A 21,833-nucleotide genomic window follows, 5' to 3' on the forward strand; every position below is an offset into this window, starting at 1 on the left:
ACTTTATATTCTCTTTATGGTGCGCATTGACTATTAGTGCGTCTAGCTACAATATAGCTTTGGTGTTATTTAACGTTAACATTCATGTTGGCAAGCTAAGAATATTGTTGAGGTGAGACGAGACGATAGTGTTTACACTGCAAACCAGTTGTGAATGTACCTATCAGAATATACGGTAAAGAGCTGAAGCGTAGACTTCATTTCCTGTTATTTCCCCATTGACTGATATCCATATGTCCAAGATTTATCCTTATTGGATGTAAAATGTCGTCTGCTTTAATGTATATTCGCTATGCTTGGAATACTGCTTCAATATTTCGTAAATATTTACTTCAAAAAGAGAAATAATTCCATATCTAGGTAAATAAGTTTGTAGTAGTAGTCCTCTAGACTCGGAGAGGTAATATTTTGGTTTTCCCAACTTGTAGATTATCTTAAAGGGAAGGTGAAATGAAAAATAAAGTGATTTTTTATCGATACTTCTACTAAATAAGACCATTCTGCATAGTGAAACATTCCGGAAATACCTCCGAATCATTTTAAAATTCAAACTAGGGGGTATTTAGTCCGTATACCATAAAAATGCGTATTTAGAGGAAATTAAGGGAGAGATATAATCCACATGACTTGGATAAGTAATATTTCGTTTTCTCAACTTGTTTTCCATATTTTCCACAAAAACTACCATTTCGTTTTCACTCAAGAATCAAGATAAAAATTTACTAGCTTTTTTTCTCCTTGAAATTCTCAGGTAACCCCATTTTTTGGACGATTCCCAATCCGATTTGAAGAAAATATTTGATATATCAAGGACACACTAAATTTCAAAGTTTTGTTAAAACCTCCACTGTTTTCAAACTTGATTATCCTATTCAATTCTCTGAGGTTGGTGTTTTAAATTTTAGTCAGGATTACGTTTTCAAAAACAGACTTAGGGGAAAAACTCTCAAAAATGAAGCAAAATGAATTCTAAACCTAAAGAAAATGGGGAAAGTCAAACAAACCCGAAAAAACGGCTAAAACTTTAACTGGATGTTTCTGGGGATTTTATTACCTTTAATAAATTTAAACCTATATTTTATTTTGAAAAACATATATTTTACATCCTCACACGCTAACACAACCAGATCCCATCATGTAAAACAGTTATTGACCCTATCTTCCAAGGAGCATCATATTTTCACAAGACAAGTGACATTGGCCTCAGACATTGTAGGCCTATGCCTTATGAACGTAACGGACGATGCAATTCGAGCTCTCGCCCAAACACAGGCAGATTTAGCTACGTTATTTTAAATAATAGATTTTTTGACCTACACTTATCGAGTAGAGCAAGTGAATCAGTGATTGCCTGCGTACTCTACGCGAAATAATTTTTTTGATGCATAACGACTTTAAAAGAATTTAATGTGTCCTATGGTCCTATAGAAAGGTTCGTTAACCTAAGGAAACGCGATTTAACTTTTATTTAAAAAACAACCAATCCTAAATCTATGAAAACCAAGTTTATTAAATAAAAAACATCTTGATTATGAGACAATTATTTTTTCTCTCGGTCCATCACCAGAATTTAACGAACTACATTATCGCTTTCTTCATCAGTACGCTAGAAACCGCAGAGTAAGTAGACCTAGGCGTAACTCTCGTGACTGTCCGCCACTCAAAACGGGGTAGAAAAATGGGGAAATAAGAGATCTACAAACTTTCGCTTGTTTTATCGAGAATTTTTGATTTAATATATACTTTTGGTAATATAAGTTTTAAAAATAATACGCCACAACTTTGACCTTAAATGTGCCAGATTTAAGTAGTTAACTTGAAAAACTTGGCGTGTACTTACGATTAGCAAGACAACTTTCATAATGTTCAGGCTTAGTTTTAAAGGCGACGAAAAACTAGCTAGCGCGTAGTAGAAGAGAAACACGCACAACCTACAGTAATTTGCTCTCGACTCTCGCGTGTTGAAAAAAAGCTGTATTTAGATTCTTACTATTTACATTAGTTTTTTGAAACGATGGTTCTTTGTTCGTATTGTTAGTAATATCCAACTATTAACTTTATTACATTACTGTTAATGTTCTCGTAAATTGCACTCACACTATTTTTTTAGAAACTTTATTCGGTTTACTTTGCACTAAAAGCCCAGAATCATAAAAATTGATCGAAACACAGTAGCTATATTTATAATATTACTAGTTTAATAAAATATTCAAGGCCCGAGTTTTTAGGCCTAAATCATTTATTTCTGATAAAATTGCTAAAATAATAATTTTTATTCTCAAATATAAATGGTCGAAGTTAACAAATCCTGGGTACAGACATTACCCTAGTAAGATTCCTCTTTGTATAAGCAATGCTTTTGGACTATCAGCTATAGAGAGGACTGCAAAGGCATTGGGAGAACTTCAACTCCTTTGAAATCCAAGAACTACATAATTTTTGGTCGTAGTTGAGTTGAGTAAATAGGCCTAAACAATTTGGCTTTGGGAAGAATATCCGTGAATTGCAAGGGAGGAGGGACTTTATACATTTTTACAGAAGGGAATAAGAGAGAAGGGAGACATTAGAGCCTGCTTTGGTAACGAGAGTCCGACCAAACTCCAGAAAACCGCGAAAACTTTGCGCAAGTACACAGCTTTTAACCAATTTACTGCAAAAATAGTTCTTTAAGTTCTCCGCGGTATCGGCCCATTTGTCTGCTAGATTTTCATTCTCCAAAGGCTTAGGGCTGTCGATGTTTCCATGGACTGTTTCACGATTGTCCGATAGTCTTCCACTGGGCCCCGGTGAGACGAATGATCCCATCGCTAAATTAAATTATGACGATGTATTAAATAGCACTATAACCAATATTTTTAATAAAACAAATCCAATAGGCAGAAACCGCACAAACGGCGGGATTTGAAATTATATGTCAGATAAAATTAGTCGATTGGGAATTTGGTCGAATGGGACTCGATCCAATGGGAGGATACCCTTTATCGTTGACAGATATTTGAAGAAATTAAGAAAAGGACAAATTATAGAAATCTTCAGTTTCGTGTGAAGGAACGGCACACTATGTATTTTCCACTTCTATACTAACTCGTAAAATTTTTTATAAAGAAAAGTGGAGTACCTATTTATAATTTATGCCGACTTTACAAAAGTTAATGACGAAACCATATGTGTGCTGGCAGCTGTGTTTTTATCGAAATTGTCTATAAAGCTCAATTATTCTACAGGGCCGGTAGGCCCTTGTAGATAAGACTTGATACCGTTTTGTAACGTTAAAGTAATATTCACCCGCTTTTGCTAATTTCCTATGGAGATTAACATGGGTTTTTCGTGATTTTTCCCCACCGATAACTTAAAAACTACAGCAAAGATACTTTTCGGAATTATCTTAAATTAACAATTAAGTATTCAGGGTGTGTTATCAGCCAGTTTGATCAAAACAAGTATGTTAATTTTAGTTAATTACAGAAGTACGGCTTTGACCATAGTGATTGGACATAATAATTAGCTATATCTCTTGGAAAACTCAGTGTTATTACGTATCTGTAGTGTGGTGGTTATCACGTCCGCTTCACACGCGGAAGGTCTCAGGTTCGAGCCCTGGTAGATACATGTATTGACCATCGTGATTGGACATAAGAATTAGCTAGATCTCTTGGAAAACTCAGTGCTACAACGTATCTATGGTGCAGTGGTTATCACGTCCGCTTCACACGCGGAAGGTCCCAGGTTCAAGCGCTGGTAGATACATGTTTTGACCATCGTGATTGGGCGCTTGAATTAGCTAGATCTCTTGGAAAACTCAGTATTACCACGTATCTATGGTGTAATGGTTATCACGTCCGCTTCACACACGGAAAGTCCCAGGTTCTAGCCCAGGTAGATACAAGTTTTAACCATCGTGATTGGACATAATAATTAGTTAGATCTCTTGGAAAACTTAGACTTACCACGTGTCTGTGGTTTAGTGGTTATAATAAATTTTTAACAATTATTTCACTTCACTTGGTTTAATAATGTGACATAGGTAGCATACTTTTTCCCTACTTTTAAAACCATTAAACTAAGTAATATTAGAAGTTCAACAGATTGTCAAAAAAAAGATGCTAAAAGCCACTGTAAATGGTGCTTAAATGCCTAATATTTCCTTAATACTTCCAAATAATATTAGTAAATGGCGTGAATTGATCATAGAAATGGGGTTAAAGTACACCCTAAATGATGTCTTTTTTGGCACTGGAAAAAACAGCATATATGGTGTTTGAATGCACCATTATATTTTAGAGTGCAAATGTATGACGGTAAAGCAAACATAATTATTCAAAATTTAATTACATTAAGACTGAAGTGACAGATATTATATAAAAACGTCTTGGTTTGGACCAAGGCCGAAAAAACAAACGATATGTGTGAGGTTTATCAATTGACTGAAGTTCAGATATTGAATTTTTTTTTCTAGTTTTTTTTATTTACTCAATCCTTAATCAATATTTAATTCAATCAACTGATTTTACTGTTAATCGATCTAGTCCCTCTAAATTAATTGAAAAAATTACATATCTACGCTTTTTCAAGAACAATTAATTTCATGATAAAATGTTTTCGGAAAATGTAATTGTTCTTGAAAAAGCGTAGATATGTAATTTTTTCAATTAATTTAGAGGGACTAGATCGATTAACAGTAAAATCAGTTGATTGAATTAAATATTGATTAAGGATTGAGTGGATAAAAATAACTAGAAAAAATTTTCAATATCTGAACTTCAGTCAATTGATAAACCTCACACATATCGTTTGTTTTTTCGGCCTTGGTCCAAACCAAGACGTTTTTATATAATACGTAAATGGCACGAACTCATTTAACGCGTGAGAACGTTGAATGTTAAATACGCTTCAGTGCCTTGATTGAAATACTCTATATTTCTCAGGCAGTATATGGGTTCTTGGATATATTACGGGCACATTTTCTGTTTACGTCCTTTTACGAACACATAAACACGAGAAAGGGTTCCTATGTTTATTGATTTATGTCGCAATGTTTCTCACGTATACAGGTGATTAAGGTATACGGTTTCCATGTAATCGATTCTACTGTTTTTCCTGTTCTGCCTCTTCGCTTTCAAGCTCAAAAGAATGGTAAAGTTCATTTGACAAAACAGAGAATTTTGAGGTGCGTTAATCTTTAATGTATCAACCTTTGATAATGCTTTAACTTCCACCAACTTCAATTATCACTAAATTTTTTAATAAATTGCACTCATATCTGCTACCTAAGCATTGGAGTGCATAATTTATTATATCTGACGGCCTTTTATTTCATCTTTAAAGAACACCAACTTATAAGTCGGTGATTCTATGAGAGTGGTAGCTCCTTTAGACAAGACTTGACACTGTCTTTAATCTATAAGGGTGGTGTATTGATTGGATATATTTTTTTCGTATTATGTTTAATCTTTTCAAAAAAATCCATTGAACTAAAATCCGAGCCCTTAATTCGTGGTTGAAATTTCAAAGAGATCCTTGCAATAGTTTTTCTCATAAAAAGTAAAGTTACTAAGCGTGGTTTTCATATGTATAAAATAATTAAGTGCTTTTGGGTAAAAAAGGAAAATTTTACCTTAGGAATAACATGGGAGATGTTTACCGTGATATATATCAGGTCCTTAAAAAGAATTAATGAGCCACTTCAACCTTTAAAGATCAACTAGATAATATCTGAAAAAATGTGCTTTTTATTTCCGGTTATCACATTGGCTGATTGACCTTTGTTTGAGAAGCATAATTTTTGGTAGAAAATGTTAGCGCTCGTCTTGACTCGGAGAGGTTTAATTTGGTTTCCCAACTTGTTATTTTACTTGTTAATTACTCGGGTCATATTAACTATGAAATGCGTAGCGTTTCAACTTCAGATGCAATCTTCATTACTCGTTCTATATAAATTTTGACTAGTTTTCTTCCGATGCGAGAGGTTCTTCTTAAATAAATTGAATTGATATTATTTTAATTGTCAGTACTTTACCGTAATTACAGATAAGTCGATTTAATAAACTTTATTCCTAAAATAATTTTAAACAGAGCTATTCCTAACGTTCAACTTCTTGAAAACACTCTTTTCAGATTCTTTTTAAATTTACGGTATATAAGGCGATTAATTCACAGTAAAGGACAAGAAAAAGCGCAATTGCGTGAAATGCCCTGCCATTGCGAGGCTAAACGTTTCTAGTAATCGTATACCTAAGCCGATGATAAAGTTGATGTCAATGATGCAGATTGGTGTCTATGTGGTATACAGGAAAGACTAGCGCGTGGTGTTGTTGTTCGAAGCAAATCAATACAGATGGTGGTATAGATTATATCAGAAGTGGTATGAGACTAGAAGTGAAGGGCTCTAGCATTGGTAATAGATCCTGGCACTAGTGAACAAATTTGAGGATTTTATGCCGCTTCCCACGCGCTAAAACTAGAGAGAGAAAAATTGGTCGAGTTCCAAAAACATTTCCTACCCCCTTCCCCTCAACCTAAAGCCGCAGAACACGGACCCGGCTCCTTGAATCTAGTTCGGCCGTCTACCACCGCGAGCGTCCCACGTTTTGGAGGGAAAATTCTGAAACCGCCACTAGAGGGCCAACCGTTTGTGTTTTATCAAGTCTTTTCACTAATGCCGAGTGAAGAATTTGGTTAGCTCAATACTTCTAGTATCATACCACTTCTGATTATATGTATTGGGTGAAAGAATTGGCGGTCAGCCAGCTGATGATGGTGCAATGGCTAGATAATGAGTGGCGTTAGGTAAGATAGATGACGCAATGAAGTACAATTTTCCGAATTTCTGTGAACTTATAACGTGGTCCGGCAATTGAGAACACGTTTGCTCCGATTTTTCCAACTGCGAACGCGGTGACAGACACATACACAGAAACGTCCGTTTTTATACCTCTCCGTGACGTTATCGTCACTCGGAGAGGTAAGAATACTAGGAAAGAATAAAGTTGGGAAACCCAAATAAACCTCACCGATTCCAAACGAGGGCAATCTACGCAATCAAGAGGTTTTTCTTAAATAATTTAATAAATATAATTGAATATTAATTATTATAATCGTCAGTAATTTACCTGGATCTCAGTTAAGTCGTTTTGAGAACCGTTTTTCCTAAAATAATTTTAAACATATGTATTGTTAACGTTTGATTTCTATCGTACACCTTTTTCATAATTTTTGTTAATTTAGGGTATATAAAGCGATTGATTCACATTAAGTTAAAAGAAAAACCTCAGTTCCGTGAATCTTTTGTGGAAGCCCTACCATTGGGAGGCTTGTCGTTTCTCGTAACCCTACACGAACTTGGAGAGGTAGAAGTAGCTTTTTTACGGAACTGTTTTCTCTTTGAAAAATGGATAAAATATGATAAGGTTGGTCGATCTCCTGTAAAGAGTTTAATTTAGAAACTCTACGCTACTGTTCACTGAACAACCATTTCACATAAAACTTTTTTATATGCATCGCTAGTCTTTCAATTTAATAATCATGGAAACTTACGGGTGAAAACTTATAGTCTGTCAAACGAAAGAAGAAATGTATTGGTTCTATTGGGATTAAGCCTATCTGTTTATAGCAGACTATATTACAGACGACTATTGACAAAACAAAACAAGTTGATAAAGTACTATGGGGTCGATGGTGGCGACATCAATTTGGACAAATTTCTCAGGGCTCTTCTTTCGTTTGACGGACTATAGTTAATCAACAATACCTTTACAGAAAGAACTCTCATATTGTCTTGAGGTTAATGTTTCGTAAAATGTGATCCCTTTAATACCATCTAAAACAAAACTATTTGAAGAAAATCCGGAAGAGAATACTCCTCATTGACAAACATCACTGACTACAGATATTCCATAATAGTTTCAAGAAACGTGTGAGTTCTTTGATCCGTATTTTAAATCCATGTCACTTTACTGTCCATTTAAACATTGCTTGCCCTGTTCAAGTCGAATTTCTATAATGAAAAATGCAATACAGAATCAGAAACGAGTGGATGAAAAATATCAATATTATTATCAATTCTAAAAAAATGGAGAAATATCTTCTAAACTGACAGGGAAGATTCTAGGCTGTTTTAAAAGAAGTCGTTTTCTCCCATAACTACAGTAGAAATTGCAAATTTTCACCATAATACACAAAAGAAAGGCATTCTTCCCTAGCTGTTACCGTATTTTGCTGAAAAATTATTTTTCTCCTACCTCTATTGAGCTCGCTGATTGGTCAATCCAAATGAAATTTAAGCCAATGGTGGTTAAGACCCGTTTTAACTTAAGGGTTGTGATTGTGTGATGGTATGAGCGGATAAAATTTAGGCCTACTTTAATCGTACTTTATCTAGCTCATGAACCTTACCAAAACCAATTATTTTTCCCGATGTTTTTGGGTCTTTGTGGAATGTGGTGTTTTAACATGGCATTGGAAAGCTATTTATTAGGCCTATAGTATTAAAACGTAAATTTATGTGTGATAAGTTGAAGTGTAATTAAATTTTATATAAAATTACCAACTTTTATACTACCATGCATCAGTCGCTAGTAATACTGGTCAGCGCATAGTAATTGGGTCTCAGAAGCGTGTTCGACATGATCATATAACGACCTTTCTCAGGGCCGTCACCAGAGGGGGGTCCAGGTGGGCCCGGCCCACTCTGCAAATGGTTGGGCCCTCCCTGTGAAATTCGTGGGGGAAAAATATTTGAATAGCTGGCCCTAAATATACTTTTGGTAGAAGACAGAACAACTAATTTCTACAATAAAATGTTAAATTTGATGTGACTGATGTGACGTCTTGGAATTTTTAAAAGTTATTGCAATTCTACTATAGAAGCTTAGAAGATTCGTACCAAATTACCATTTTCACTAGGAGAATGAACTATTACCTGGAAGGAGGAGGGCACAAAAAACCTGCCTTTTGTCCTCCAGGCAACTTTTATTCCTTGTGTGAATGGTATGAATCCTCCATGTGTGAAAAGCAGCTATATCAGGCTGAGAAATAAGCAATTTTTTTAAACTGGAGCTGTGGCCAGTAGAGCCATGGTATTTAAAAGCTGGTCACTTACAATCTTTAACCTTCAAAATCAGGCTTTTATATTTAATGGTCAAATTTAAACAAATTATATTTTCTTGACAATATGTGCTTATCTGATCCATATGCACTTTGAAAGGTTAAAATATCAAAACAGACAAATTGGAGGTAGTTTTTAAACAAATCTCTTAGTGTACAAATCAGAATCGTATTATCGTCGTTATCATCCCTTCGAGAAAGAAATGTTCCGAATCCGAAATTCGGCGGATGCAGCTGTTAGTGAATCGTGGCAGCGAGTAAATATTGTGCGGCTGGACAGTGCGGTCAAATTGAATAGTTGCGTGTATAGCCGTCTATTTTAGACATCAGTTGTAAAACCCATTTAAAACCGAAACCCGCTTTAAGATCTAAACAGAAAGGAGCTATTATCCCTCATGGGCCTTAGTCTTGACAAGATTCTTTTCGCCTAAACCTATGAGCCATGGTCATGATGGTGAGTCCCGTATTTCAAGCTCGATATGCAGTACAAATGATGGTAAACAGGGTTCGAACACGACCTGGAAATCCGGGATATGTCAGGGAAATTTAAAATGTGCCTAAAAGTTCAGTTAAAAGTCAGGGAAATTGAAAATGGACCTTAAAAGTCAGGGAAGTGTCAGGGAAAAATATATTGGATGGAAATTGAAAGTCTGGAAAAGAGTATAAGGGTGACCAGAAAAAGTATTATGTGAGATATGACCAAATTCGCGGAGCTCGCGTCGCTCGCTCCGGTTATGATTGATTTACTTAGATGAAGTTAGATTTAAAGAAATAGTTGGCTTATTTTTATAACAATAACAACTCGTGCAAAAATTATTCGAATGAATTTAGATTTGTTTTCATATATATACGCCATGTAAGTTATTGCAAATGGTCAGGGAAATTTGTGGACTTTAGTCAGGGAAAACCTTGAAAAGTCTGGGAATTTTATTCCAAAAATTTTGTACAAACCCTTTTGTAATGAAATCACGGAAATTCACAAAGTAGCCTGTACGGTAGGACTTCACTTTGCGATACCCCATAAACTAAATATTGTTTCTGACTAATTAGATCACGGGGAGTTCATAAAAAATACTGAAAAAATTCCCAGCACGTGCACGTATTTTTGTAAAAAAAATTGAAAATTTGAAAATTCATGAGACTAAAGGCATTCTGCACCCAAGATTGCAATAAAAGTAGGCGGGACTTAACAAATTGAAGGACTGGCAACGGTAATATAACTATGAAATATAAAAGACCTACTTAAACAATAGAAAAGATATTTTGAAAAAGGGGCCAAATTTTTCGGTGAAGTAACAAAATGTGAGCAATAATATTTAGGAAAGGTGTCATTTATTGCTTTGAGCAACGATATGTAAGCAACAATTTTTTTAAAAAGGTGTCAACCTAACCTAACTTATTTCTGATTACATATCGTTACTTAAACCAATAATTTGACATCTTTTCCAAACGATACGTAAGCAAAAATAGGTTAGGTTGACACCTTTTCCAAAATATTACTTACATATCGTTACTTTAAGCAATAAATGGCACCTTTCCAAAACATTAATGATTGCATTTTGTTTCTTCCACCAAGAATTTGATCCGTCTTTTAAAATATTTTTTTCTATTGTCTTTCAGAAATGAATTGTTTCAGTAAGTCTTCAATATTTCATGGTTATGCTACCGTCGCGAGTCCTTCAATTTGTTACTTTTATTGCAATATTGAGTGCAGTATGCCTTTAGTCTCAATAGTGGTTAGTACATGAAATTTAAAATTTTCAAAAATTTATTAAAAATACTTGCCACACGCTAAGAATTGTCTCAGTATTTTTTATGAACTCCCCATGCTAATTAGTCAGAAACCAGTGTTTGTTGATGGGGTATCTTAAAGTGAAAAATCTACCATCTGGACTCTGTAGTCACACTTTCACAGGGGTTTAACAGAGAAACTAGAATCTAAATCGGTAAATTACCATGGTAATTTACCTGCGTAACTTAATTTTCAATTTTCTCGGTAAATTACGAAAAGGTAATTACCGTGGTAATTTACCACCGAATTCTCAATTTTTATGGAAAATGGGGTAAAAGCTCTCGCCGCGCATGCAAATAAAGTCCATTTTCATTGGCCCTCCCGTGGCCCAACCTAAAATTTTTAGCTGGTGACGGCGCTGACCTTTCTACTTTAAATCTTAACTTTACCTATGTTAGGGTCTAGCGTTTCTACTTAAGTAAAGGTACTTCGGCTCATAGCTAGTCTAACTGTCCTTATAAAGGTTATATGCCCGGGCGACTCACTTAACGTTCACTATTGGGGTTATGCGATAAATAATAACAGAAGGGAATAAGAGAGAAGGGAGACATTAGAGCCTGCTTTGGTAACGAGAGTCCGACCAACCTCAAGAAAACCGCGAAAACTTTGCGCAAGTACACAGCTTTTAACCAATTTACTGCAAATATAGTTCTTTAAGTTCTCCGCGGTATCAGGCGGCCTATTTGTCTTAGGGCTGTCGATGTTTTGTTCTTGTGTAATTATAACCTCAAGTATGTATTTTATTGAAACAAATTTTTATTTTTTAATATTAATTCAGAATAATTAGTTTTCATCTATTTATTACCTACAAATTATCTGATTTTGGTATGTTCTGAATTCCCGTGTATCTAAATTAATTGCACAGCTTGATTTCGTTTATCAACATGAAATTCGGCCATTTTTATCTCCTTCAACGTAAAGTTGTAAACAAAACTACTTTTTATTCGTCAACCGAGACGTCACCTTCTTATGTGACGTACAGCTAAGGCAGAAGTTAGACAGCCAATCAGTGAAGGGTAGTTGATTTGAGGTTAGTAAGACTGTTGTTACGAGTGTAAAGCATTATGGAGATATAAAGTGTGTCCCTTCTCCCTTATTCCCTTCTGATAATAATTATGGTCAAAGTTGTCTAGGGGATTGTTTTAAATAATAGGAATAATAATGTTAGCGAAACGTATTTGGAGTTTGCCAATAAAATATTTAATTAACACTAATAAAAAATAATAATAGCATGCACACTGAATAGGACTCGTAATTTAAAAATAGCATGCACAACAATAATCAGGCCTGTTTACTAAATACGATACCGTACCTCAAGGGTTTTAACTAACAATTATAAAAATATAATTCACCACATAAGGGTGTTAACATAGCTTTGATCTTGTTAACCACAAAAGGGTTTAGAGTTCTAAACAAATGTCTCATAAGGACTTTTAATAAATGTTTTTGTACGTTACACGTTTTGAAGCGGGAACATCCTCATCTCCACGGTGCGGTGATCCAGAGATCGGTACGCGGCGCAAGGCCTAACGATTAACGCGCGGCGCGGATGAACTAGGGCAAAGGCCCAACCAATTTAATGTTCATGGAAAGGTTGCCTTTGTCTCCAAGTATACCGTAATTGATTTAAAGTTTAGCGGTTACGCGTACTTAGACGGGCGCCGTTCCTCATACGTCGGTCAGGACTCAGGAGCATTAGTGGCAAGGGTTCGGAAATCAGGCGACGTCTCCGGCATAAGCGTCGTATGTGGTGGAGAGTGACAAAGAATTAATGCTCATTGTTCACTATGAGCATATATAGGTTTTTGGTGGTCAAGGGTTTCCTCCATCAAACCAATCATCGTCGATCTTCCTGTGGTAAAGGTCTCTTAGACCACTCCCTGCTTGAGTTCAGTTTTATTTTTATGACGTTCTTGTTTGTTTGCAGGTGTTTGAAACGCGGGAAGAGGTCAGAGTTTTTATTCATGGTCCAAGTAGAAACTTGTTTCTCTCGCCCACGTAACAATAATATACTACGTCACTAATAATGCACTAAAACTATCCTAAACTACACAATAATACATTTGAAAATCACGTTTGGCAAACTCCATTCTTTAGGTAAAGGGTTAAAAATATATGTACAAGAAAAGGGACTCTCACAAACCCCCAGAGAGAATTGTAAGCCTAGAAACCATGGCCATTGGTATTCTATTCCCCATTGAACCGTGGTTCGCGACCAGCGCTGACCCCAACTCAAGGAGAATTATTGAATATTGAACATCAAAACTTGCAGAGGTTAACGGTAATAGTTTGTATAGGGCGCTGTAGGTTAGCTGTGGCATAGGGGCTAGCCACCACTCCTCTATGCAATGTAAAGGGACCCACCTGTAAACAAGCCACTGGCTTAGTGTGGAAATCCATTCATAGACAAAGCCTAGATTATTATTATTATTATTAAAGGGAATATAACTAATTTTAAAGTGAAGATAACTAATTATAAAGGGGAGAATACTTTTTATTAAATTTGGCGTTACAATCAAAATTCAAAATGAAACTTTTACTATCCTCTCAAGGCTCTTATTGAAAATTATAGGTGAGCCACTGACAACATTAGTGCTTCAAACCGAACACGAATATCTGATTTGTGAACCGAACAGATCAAATATGTATGCTTCACTTCAGTTCTCGGTTAAACAGTTCAGTGTCATTTTCTGTTCAGATCAGATGCCTTTTCTCAGAAACACATTCAAATCACATCGCATTTGTGATAAAAACGATGTTGAAGACATTTGAAACAGACATCTGTGGCATCGGACGTATAGTTTCGAATTAAAATCACTTAGGAATGTATTCTAAACGCTTATACTAAAAAAAACATCCAGGCAAATTGTTTATTTGTTTGGCATTGGATGTCGAGGGAAACAATTGAGAATATTTTCCAAAACTTGGTACGAGGTAAGCATTGTACCTAGAATCAGTCGATAATTTGTAATTAATTGAGAGGGGGAGGACATTTTATTTGAAGGACAAGGATTTCGACCGAAGCTTTCGGCGACCGATGTCCATTGTATTAGTAAGTAAAGAAATGTAGGAATATAAAATAGGTTTCCGTGCGGTAAACCTAGCCAATATTTCCGAGTATGCGGGATATTTGTTAGTCACGTTCATAGTGTGCAGGTTAATGTTTATAATGGATCACATTTTTTAGTAGGAATCGATTTCAACGTTCCACCCATACTTTCAGTGTTTATGGTTAATAACTGTAATGGAACTAGAACTAAGAAAGAATTCAAATTAAAACTTGGGAAAAGGTTTCCTACGGTCCTTTTTCCCGCTTTCAAGAATGTTTCTGTTAGCTTTGTTTTTAATATGAATAAAAGATTATCACGCAGTCCGAATTGCAAACCAAGTGCTACTTAGTTACTTCAGTTCAAACCTAGTACTCTACGGTTATGAGGTCGTATATGTTCACCAAATAACTATTTATTTATAGGCTTCGTGAAATCGTTCAATAGAATGATCGTTAGAGTTAACGCGCAAACGTTTCTTGTTCAATAATGCTCTCATAGCTGCTGTAAGATTGTCTTTTTAATTTGAAGAAAAACCGCAAGCACATAGTAAGAGAAATATTCATAGATTAGGAAATAGAAACTAACGAGAGTTCTTCAAATCATCAAGAAACAAGTGGGTATTTTGTTCCGTAACGAGAGTTCTTCAAATCATCAAGAAACGAGTGGGTATTTTGTTCCGTAACGAGAGTTCTTCAAATCATCAAGAAACGAGTGGGTATTTTGTTCCGTATTTGAATCTATTTCGCAATACCTTCCATGTACGTATTACCAGCCTATTTGATATGCATTATTATAATGAAAATACCGTGATAGTAAGAAATAGCCTAAAACGTATGATATTTTTAATAGAGTTTCACAGAAAAGCGAAGGTGTTTGTTTAAACGATAAATTAAGGTTTGCACTGTTAAAAATAATTTAACTATTTGACACCTTTAGAGGTGTTTCCTAATGTATCCCCAGTAGCACCCCTATTGGTGTTGAAAAGCACCTTTCCAAAGGATGTCAATGCGCACCTTTGAAAATGGTGCGAAATAATACCTTCACTGAAGGTGCTTTTAAAATCCTATTAGGTGTTAAAAATCACTTTGAATAGAGGTGTATATTAATACCAGAAAAAGTGTTTATAAAATTTTTAAAAACGGTGTCTTTTGAGACTAATTTGGTGTTTTTAAATTCAATGGACGTTGGTGCTTTTTTATTCCTGTTAGGTGTTAAACATCAATCTTAGTAGAGGTGTATAATTATACCAGAAAGGTGTTTTATGAAATAAATTTTTTGAAAAACATGAGTTACCATAGATTTGCCTTCCAAAAAAGGTGCTCGAAATCTGCTGCTCAAATCCAGTAGATTAAGAGTAAATGTTTTTTCTACTGCAAGCCTTACAACCGTGTAAGAAGGGACACGCGTGCGAAATGGTTATATTCACGGTTTGTAAAAACAAAAAACCAGTTGGAAAGCCAAAATAAAACTCTCCGAGTTGAGATAAGGACTAACATTTTCAATCAAAAATTATACTTCTTAAACATAGGTCAATCAGCCAATGGGAAAACCGGCAATAAGAAGCACGAATTAAGCGATATATTTCCTGCAGCATAAGGTTTCCCACAGTTCAGTTCAGTTCAAACAGTTCAGTTTTCGGTTCAGTTCAGTTATTTCTCGGTTTCAGTTTAGGGACTGATTTAATTGCTTCAGTTCAGTTTCAGTTTGCACTTCTCCAAACTGATCAGTTTTCAGTTCGGTTCGGTTTATTTCTTAAACTGAACTGAAGAGATAGTTAAATACTCTTTCGATCTATCGCGAGAAACGATATCAATACGTTCACGCAAACATTAGTAGAACAATAGAAAACTGGCATCGTTTAGTATTGCATATGATATTTTGGGGGATGTGCCGCGTAAAGTTACCTTATTAGAGTCGCATAGAGTTAAATTATTAGTGTCGCGTATTTTTCATCATTTATGTCGCGTATATTTAATTATGCATAGAAATAAGCTATTAATTTAAGTCCCGTGATTAGCTGGGACCCTCTGCCGAGAGACACAGGCTAAAAGACTACCAGTAATTAGTAACTAAAAAGGGTATCATAATTCGTTAATTAGTCAAAGTTAAATTGTTCAATGTTAATAATTAGTAGTTAGTGAAATAAACATGACTCTTAAGGTAAGGCACTTCACGATTCCAAAATACTTAGTAGTAGTAGAAAATGTTAGCGGTTATAGTTACAATCTTAGTATTTTGGACCTCTGACATCGTTTTTTTTCTTCTTGATAATCTAAGAAGCGATTTTCGGTTCAGTTCCATTATAACTGAAAACTGAGCTCATCAGTTCGGTTTCCTGGCTTAACCGAACTGATAATTTCAGTTCAGTTTCAGTCCGAAACCGATTTGAACCGAACTGTGGGACACATTTGTAAAGGTTAAAGTGTCTAAATATTTACTCTATATCCTCAATAATTCTATGAGAGCGGTAGCTCTCTTAGATAAGACTTCATACTGCTCTTAATGTATAAGGAGGGTTTTTTGTTTGCATGTAACTTTTTTTGTATTGTATTAACTGTTTTGAAAAAAATCCACAGAACTACAATTCTGGCCCTGAATATGTGGTTAAAATTTCAAAGAGATCCAATAATTAGTTCATTTTATAAAAAATAAAGTTGCTAAGGGTGGTTTCATTTCCATAAAATTATTCAGCCCTTTTGACGAAAAACTGGAAATTTCCCTTAGAAATAACATGGGATTTTTTTCGCAAACAGCCATTTTGTCCAGGCACTTATAGACATAACTATACATTTGTTAGGATTGAAAACGGTTTTAAATGAAAGGTGCAACATTTTACTTGGCGCTAAGCGATATTCATTAACTATAATTAAGTCTAAGTGTGTTTAATTTAAAATTTTTAAAACCATTCCAATCTGCGATGGATTAGAGTCAGTTTATGATAATAGCACGGTTGAACCAATTTTCGTAGTGGTTAAAAAACAAGAGAACCTTAGCTTGTGTTAGCTAACAAGTTAAGTTGGAAAAAGACCCCACACATATATATTAAGTTAACAAGATTACGACTGGAAATTAAGCTAGATTACAGACGACTGGTAATTAAGCTAGATTACCGACGACTGGTAATTCAGCTAGATTACCGACGACTGGTAATTAAGCTAGATTACCGACGACTGGTAATTAAGCTAGATTACCGACGACTGGTAATTAAGCTACATTACCTACGACTGGTAATTAAGCTAGATCAGCGACGACTGGTAATTAAGCTAGATTACCGACGACTGGTAATTAAGCTAGATTACCGACGACTGTAATTAAGCTAGATTACCGACGACTGTAATTAAGCTAGATTACCGATGGCTGGTAATTTAGCCGGATTACCGACGGCTGGTAATTTAGCCGGATTACCGACGGCTAGAAATTAAGCTAGATTACCGACGGCTGGTAATTAAGCTAGATTACCGACGGCTGGTAATTAAGCTTGATTACCGACGACTGGTAATTAAGCTAGATTACCGACGACTGGTAATTAAGCTAGATTACCGACGACTGGTAATTAAGCTAGATTACCGACGACTGGTAATTAAGCTACATTACCTACGACTGGTAAGTAAGCTAGATCAGCGACGACTGGTATTTAAGCTAGATCAGCGACGACTGGTAATTAAGCTAGATCAGCGACGACTGGTAATTAAGCTAGATTACCGACGACTGAAAGTTAAGCTTGATTACCGACGACTGGTAATTAAGCTAGGTTACCGACGACTGGTAATTAAGCTAGATTACCGACGACTGGTAATTAAGCTAGATTACGGACGACTGTAATTAAGCTAGATTACCGACGACTGTAATTAAGCTAGATTACCGATGGCTGGTAATTTAGCCGGATTACCGACGGCTGGTAATTTAGCCGGATTACCGACGGCTGGAAATTAAGCTAGATTACCGACGGCTGGTAATTAAGCTAGATTACCGACGGCTGGTAATTAAGCTAGATTACCGACGGCTGGTAATTAAGCTAGATTACCGACGGCTGGTAATTAAGCTAGATTACCGACGACTGGTAACTAAGCTAGATTACCGACGACTGGTAATTAAGCTAGATTACCGACGACTGGTAATTAAGCTAGATTACTGACGACTGGTAATTAAGCCAGATTACCGACGACTGGTAATTAAGCCGGATTACCGACGACTGGTAATTAAGCCGGATTACCGACGACTGGTAATTAAGCTAGATTACCGACGGCAGGTAATTAAGTTAGATTACCGACTGCAGGTAATTAAGCTAGATTACCGACGGTAGGTAATTAAGCTAGATTACCGACGGCAGGTAATTAAGCCGGATTAACGACGGCTGGTAATAAAGCTTTTTCACTCCAGTGTTTTCTAAATAATTTTAGTTAATATGAAGACTGAAGTAACAGATATTAATAAAAACTGTCATTGTAGACAAAGACCAGAAAGTGTAAAAGATAAGTTTAGAAAATTAACTGCCTGAAGAAACAGATATTCAAATTTTCACTTTTGAAGACATGATTATAAAACATCAATTATTTTAAAAAATTCTTATCTTACTTTTTTTCACCAAAATTTCATTTTCCTAAAATATTTCTCAACATTATTTACCCATGTATTTTTTTCAAGAAAAAATGGCACCTAGAAGAATTTAAGGGATACTACCTTGATACTAGGTTTTACTTTCGACTAACATTTTCTATTAGGATATCCAAATACTTGGATATATGAAATGATTTCTCTTGAAGAGTTTAATTTTTTTATTTTAAAATTGGAAATATTGCGAAGCGGAAAGTAACATAGGCCTTTTCATTGTGATTTAGTTATTTGTGTCGAAAAGATCTGTAGATTGATCGTGATCTTTGAGAGCTATACAGCACGTTTATATTTAATACTTCGAAAACATTACAATTGAAGAATACGTTTTGTTAAGTTTTCATACGGTTTTATTTTCTCAGCTCTCAACGATTTTCTGTCCATTTTATACTCTTTATAGGGCCGAATTCTCTACCTAATTGTAAATTTTTGATAGAAAATAAAATGTAACACGTACTATTTTTAAAATGATGCGCATGTTTCTTGTTAAAATATTGTTCTGAAGTAATTTTGGTGAAAAAAGTAAGATAAGAATTTTTTAAAATAATTGATGTTTTATAATCATGTCTTCAAAAGTGAAAATTTGAATATCTGTTTCTTCAGGCAGTTAATTTTCTAAACTTATCTTTTACACTTTCCGGTCTTTGTCTACAATGATAGTTTTTATTAATTCTATTTAAGGACCTAATAGATATCATTCAATTGTTTATTTAATTTTCGGCTCACTCTGAACCGTTAAGACCTCCTCAAAGAGCAAGAAGACACGAATCGACGCCAATTTTGGTTTATCCCTAAGGTGTCTTAATTTCCAATCCAAACAACACTTTCTAAAATATTAAGTATTTACATCCATTTTAACTAGGCAAGTTTCATTTCACGTTTACACTATATATAAACGTAGTATAGCTGAATTAAAAGGTAAACACCGTATTTCAAAAAGTAATATCAAAAGACGTTCTTGGAATATTGAAATGAAACAGAGCTTTATAGCTACACAACTACTAAAAGAATCGTAATGCCGAAACATACTTAACATTATATAAAAAAGACTTGGTTTGCCCAAGCCTTAAAAACAAAACGATAAGAGTTTTTCCAGTTGTCTGAAGCGCAGATATTATTTTTTTTCAATTGAATTTTAAAGACAATCCGTATTTTACTACTCTTTAGAATTTAATTCAATCACCTGATTTTACTGCTAATGGATTAGTTTCCTATAAATTAATTGAAATAAAAAATTACTTATCTCAGATTTTTCAACAACAATTCCATTTTCCTGAAACATTTTATCATGAAATTTTTTCTTTTCAATGGAGAACGTACTTTAATTTTCAAATAATTCTCTCATTAATAATGTATTTTATGCGGTCTTTTAGAATACAAAAGGAGGATGTTATCACCTTTCTAAAATTTGAAAAACGGGTTCATTTCTTCTTTAAGCACAGTCACAATTATTGAACTGTGTATAACAGTGCTTGTGGGAAAGATTTTAAAAGTGTTGGTTGAGTTGCTATTTAGTTGACAACATTATGAAAACTTGATGTGTTTAAAACCTTTTGAAAGGAAAATTCTCGGAAATTAAACAAGAAAGTGTCAATTTGATTAAATTTACACGATATCCCTCAAAATAATAAATGCATGATAAAATATTTCAGGAAAATGGAATTGTTGTTGAAAAATCAGAGATAAGTAATTTTTTATTTCAATTAATTTATAGGAAACTAATCCATTAGCAGTAAAATCAGGTGATTGAATTAAATTCTAAAGAGTAGTAAAATACGGATTGTCTTTAAAATTCAATTGAAAAAAAATAATATCTGCGCTTCAGACAACTGGAAAAACTCTTATCGTTTTGTTTTTAAGGCTTGGGCAAACCAAGTCTTTTTTATATAATATCTGTTCCTTCAGCCTTAATTTGTATTAATCTATTATAAAAATAATAATATGCTTGTCAAACTTTATTAATTCGATGTTCCAGTAAGATGTTCGTGAGCATATTGGCTCACTCCAAGTGCCTCTCATTATTTTATGGGAAAGATTAAAATTTTAAATCATTTAGCAGGGGAGTGGTAAATTAATTCACAATTGGTAGGCGGGTTGTAAATTAATTCACCATAGATAGGCGGGTGGTAACTTGTTTCATATAAAAAGGCGGTTGGTGACTCAATTAAGTTTAGTTGACCATTTTGTTTAGATTTTAAAAAAAAGTTATGTCTAAACCACGCGCCAGCACGCGACTATTTCATTGAAAGTTTGTTGTTTAAGAATTTTCCTTTATATATACTAAGATTCTTCATCAAAATAGACAACGAACTTTCCAAGACTCGAACCTGCAATGTTTTGCCTCGAATGCAAACGCGTTATCCATTACGCCACAAGCCCGTACTTCGTAACAAAAAAATTATCCAAACATTGTATTTATAGGATTATTTCATTTATGTTGAATAAAAGATCTGTGAAAATAAACACAGAGCTTGCCAGGACTCGAACCGGCAATCTTCAGCTCTATAGGCAGACGCGTTATCCTATGCGCCACAAACCCGATGGAGGCTAACAAAATGCTATGATATCAGTGTAATATATGTAACAGTTTTACCATGATTTATAAATTAATTAAAATAAAATACTTAGAATTAATTGTTCTTAACCAAACTTCAGAAGTTCAACATTCAATAGTTGCTTGATAATTCAAAAGTGTTCCGAACCTTAACTTCGCAGTAGTTTCTGAGTTATTCGATGGAGTGGACCACCAAAAATCCCATGCTTTTTCTATGGGACGCTAAGCCTAAAATCTGTGAATTATTTCTTTAACATTACGGGAGGGTGTGGGTTCTTATCTAGAAGGGCCTAGAACCGGCCCTCTAGAATTTTTTCATTTATTATTCTGCAAAAAGAAAATTTTACGGTTTTGTAAGAGATCTTTTCACCCTACTAGCTTTATATTAACTTCGATATGCGTATAGTGTTTCTATTCAGATGCTATAACTATACAAAACCAATGTATGTCGTTTGTGAACTAAACGCATTTCGTTCAATTATTTGAATTTCCAATACAAAAAGATTCAAAACGAAGCTTGCCGAATTAACCGAGACGAGAGAGAGAATCATAAAAGTAGCCGGACCCTAGCCGCGAAACCGATAACCGAAACGCTGTGCAATAACACGGTTGCCATGCTATACATTTTTAAAAACCACAAAATTGTGAGAAGTTGCTTGTCCACTTAAGAAAAATATACTTAGTCTTTGTCAACTGTTACTTCCTTTAAAGGGAGGGTGAAGTA

At 34.8% G+C, this 21,833-nt stretch overlaps 2 non-coding genes across 2 annotated transcripts; both read left to right on the forward strand.

The window, feature by feature from the left end:
- The first annotated feature begins 3,536 nt into the window (after positions 1-3,536).
- TRNAV-CAC (transfer RNA valine (anticodon CAC)) lies at positions 3,537-3,609 on the forward strand. Its single transcript has one exon. It is a non-coding gene; the product is annotated as a tRNA-Val (tRNA).
- Positions 3,610-3,674: 65 nt separating this feature from the next.
- On the forward strand, positions 3,675-3,747 carry TRNAV-CAC (transfer RNA valine (anticodon CAC)). The gene has a single exon. It is a non-coding gene; the product is annotated as a tRNA-Val (tRNA).
- The last annotated feature ends 18,086 nt before the right edge of the window (positions 3,748-21,833 follow it).

Source organism: Phalangium opilio, unplaced genomic scaffold (assembly GCF_054372755.1).
Source record: "Phalangium opilio isolate 3A_F unplaced genomic scaffold, DU_Popi_V2 ptg000209l_1, whole genome shotgun sequence".
In the NCBI taxonomy this organism is placed as follows: Eukaryota; Metazoa; Arthropoda; class Arachnida; order Opiliones; family Phalangiidae; genus Phalangium; species Phalangium opilio.